The sequence below is a fragment of the Cornus florida genome, unplaced genomic scaffold, assembly GCF_030987335.1.
Source record: "Cornus florida cultivar Cherokee Brave unplaced genomic scaffold, ASM3098733v1 CherokeeBrave_3.0.0_Hap2_Chr08, whole genome shotgun sequence".
NCBI lineage: Eukaryota > Viridiplantae > Streptophyta > Magnoliopsida > Cornales > Cornaceae > Cornus > Cornus florida.
This window is the reverse complement of record NW_026775578.1, coordinates 65524018-65527699: the sequence shown is the minus strand read 5'-3', so window position 1 is coordinate 65527699 and position 3682 is coordinate 65524018. Positions and strand designations below refer to the sequence as shown.

General features: G+C 36.8%; 1 pseudogene; it reads left to right on the top strand.

Annotated features, from left to right (window-relative positions):
* The first annotated feature begins 277 nt into the window (after positions 1-277).
* On the top strand, positions 278-375 carry LOC132272045 (small nucleolar RNA R71; annotated as a pseudogene).
* The last annotated feature ends 3307 nt before the right edge of the window (positions 376-3682 follow it).

Below are 3682 nucleotides of genomic sequence, written 5' to 3'. Positions count from 1 at the left end.
TTGGTCAAGCTTTTGGGGAGTTTTAACTTCAGCAACAATCTCCATTGGCCTCTCTGCTTGACACGCATTTGAGTTCTTTTTCCCTCTCATATTAGAATTACCACTTACCTAAGAGGATTGGGATTTATGCATTGAATTTTTGCTCATATTCTCAAAGAGGAGCCAAATGTTATTTTCTTGTTTTCCAAAATATGAACCTCCACATGAAGCATCCACCATACCCTTGTGGGTATCGGATAAACTCTCATAGAAGTGTTGAAGTAATTGCCATTTTGGAAGGCCATGATGTGGGCACTTTCTTAGCAAATTATTCAACCTCTCCCACGTTTCATGTAGGGGTTCTCCATTCTCGTGGGAAAATTCATGAATGTGTATGGCATTGGTTCGACTCACGAGGTAATACTTTTAAAAAAAAAAATTGTTGCATTTCTGCCTAAGATGTTATGGTATTAGCCAGAAAGTTGTTGAACCAATATTTAGCTTTGTCGTGAAGAATGAAAGAGAAAAGCTTCAACCTTAGCACTTCTTCGAGCACATCCATGTATTTAACGGTGGAGCACACTTCCAAGAACTCATCCAAATGTTTGTAGGGTTCTTTATTGCTTAACCCATGAAAATTGGGACATATTTGAATGGTAGATGGTTTAATCTCATAGTGATTGGCCCTAAAAGTTGGCAATTGGATACATATTGGAACATTATACACATTAGGAGTATAATGGTCACGAATGACCATTGGAGGGTTTGGACCGAGAGGAGGATGTTGGTTTATATTGGGGTCTAGATACCCGAGATTCCCATTTTGTTTTCCATTAGAGTGATGATGATGAAGAGTGGAAAGAACCGCCCAAGAATTAGTTAACACACCAACAATAACAACAAATATCAACAACTTTTCCTCCACAACAACAATCAATCAACCTCCACATACGAAGTTCCCATACTCCCATACTTTCAACATTTAAAATAAGTGGCCACGATAAGGACCGATGCTTCAACAATAATAACAAGGCCTCAACAAGGACCAAAACACAATTAAGGTAAATGAGTTCAAGATACGCTCATAAAGTTCCAAAGCAATAACAATAACTTCAAGATCCAATGCTTGCTTCAAGGTCCAATGCGTGTTTTCCTTGCCTTTAAGTACCTAATTGCATAAGTAATAAGTGAGAAAATGATCGGCCCTTGTCGTCACTATTAGTCACTAATTGACTCTAGAGGGGGGGGGTGAATAGAGTCAAGGGCCAATTTTTTGCAATTTAAAAATATTAAATCCAACAAACTATTAAACACAGAGAAATTGAAATATTCAATCAGTGTATGGCACAAGTATAAGAGAGATAGAGATGAGAGATTGCAAACTATGACTCGGCGATTTAGCGAGGTTCAGAAACTCCCACTCCTCGGCTCAAGGTCCCCCTTGAGACTTCCCAAAATCACTAGAGCTTCTCCTTAATGGTGGAGAGCAAACCTTCAATTGAAGCAAGACCTTACTTCTCTTCCTTGCTAAGAGAACACCATTTTCCTAGACTTTCTTTTGGGTCACACCAACCCTTTTACAGTAACTTGGAATAGAAATAAATTCCACAATAAATCTCTCAAATATAGAAGTACACAGTTCTGCTCACGACTATAGTAAAGATGACTATATATCTGAAGCTCAGAATTACTACAGTAGAATGAAATGTAAGAGAGGAAATGAAAGCAGAGGGAATGAAAGCTCAACGAATGCTTCTTTAATGCTTTTCAAGAATGGTAGAATGCTCTCTGTAATAGTGTATTTTTTATGCAGACCAACCTCTGTATTTATAGATAAACAATGGTCAATATAACTGTTGCAGGTGGTTGGAAAATAATAAATGAAAAAGTTTTCGTTGTAGATCAAAACCCTAGAAGGAGCCGGCTCTTGTAAACAAGAGGAGGCGGCTCCCTAGCCTTGAGAGCCGGCTGTCCTTTTTGGGAGCCTGCTCTTTGGATGGAAACTTCATTTTTCATTGAAAAATAGCTTTGAGAGCCGTCTCTATTTGAAATAGAGCCTGCTCTAATTATCTGAGCCTTCTCTAGAATTGTAGAGCCTTCTCTACTTTCCCCTGAGCCTTCTCTAATTTTTGTAGAGCCTTCTCTACTTTCAGTAGGAGACTTAAAATGAATTCCAGTATGATGTAAAGCTCATATGAATGTGTTCAAAAACCTAATGAGCTAATTTTATGTTCTTTGAAAGATGAAATGAGAATGATATGCATGAATTATAATTTTGAGCTTCAAAATATATTCAACTAAACTTTGACAATAAACCTTAAGCTCTCACCATCCTATCTACCCTTTTCTTTACATCTTGACCATGATTGTCTAGGCTTGATGAAGATTTGCTGAAAAGCTTGAATGATCTTTGAAGTCCGAGTTCTTCTTTAATTTCTTGCACTTTGATGCTTCTTTGAAATCATTGCTTGAGTGTTTGGAATGCTTGAGATGGAACTTCTAGCTCATCATTGAGGATGGAATGATTGATCAACTATGCTTCACTCAATGAAAATATTAGTACATAAACATCATTAATGGATTGTAATCATCAAAACATAAGATTGACCTTTAGATAAAATCCTTAGGCCAATAATCTCCCCCTTTTTGATGATGACAAAACATTGATGTGTTTATAGTAAACATGGAGTTGCATTAGAAAGAATGCTCCCCCTATCAATAAGCATATCTTGAAAATTATATCAAACTTGATTCTGTAGCAATTATTTTAGACAATTTGAAAGCATATAAATTTCACAGACATTTTTAGAAGACTCCCGCTATCAATATGCATCTATCAATATACTTAAAAAGCAATAGAATAGCACATCAGCATGATACCACATCTTTCTCCCCCTTTGTCATCTCAAAAAAAATGGGAGACTAAATGAATAGATAAAGAAAAATAACTTGCCATTTCAGGAATTATCAGAGAAGAATGAATTAAAGGGTAATAGATGAGCAAATATGGCATTTTATAGATAACAGAAAGAGACTGTGAACACGAGTACCATATGACAGATAAAGGCCTAGTTTATAAAACACAGAAAAATGCTTCTCTAAAGCAAATAAAGCTAATAAGTGCACACAAAAGAGGGTTTGAAATGGAGAAAAACTGTTCTAAGGAGAAGAAGGTCCATATTGGTTTCGAAATTCTGTAAAATCCTAATTAAGATGAGCGATTGCCATGTACATTTCGTCAAGTTGAGTTTGTTGTTTTTCAAGAGTGGCTTGGTTTTGACGAGTGCCTTTGAGAATTTCCAACAAGAGAGCATGATTGGTACGATTTTCAACTGGAACTTCCTCATTTTCATCATTGTTATCACTGTCATGTTCGTCTTCATCCCCATCATCAACATCCTCAATCTTTTCTCCTCTAGCTCTAGCCTCTTCGAACCTTCGTTGCCTAGGATAAAACCACACTCCATTGGAATCCCTTTTTAGCCCCATTGATGCAAGATTTGAGGCAGTGAGAATGTGTCTTGGCCCTGGTTTGACTGCTTCACGACTATCAAGTGGAACCTTCTTAGCTATCAATATGTGAGAGAGAACCATGGGATAATATAGAGAGACCTTTTTTCTTTCTTTTGCATGTAAGAAGGTGATGAAATATTATGTATGCAAGATCAAAGTGCTTGCCATTTAAGACACATCAGATAAGAAA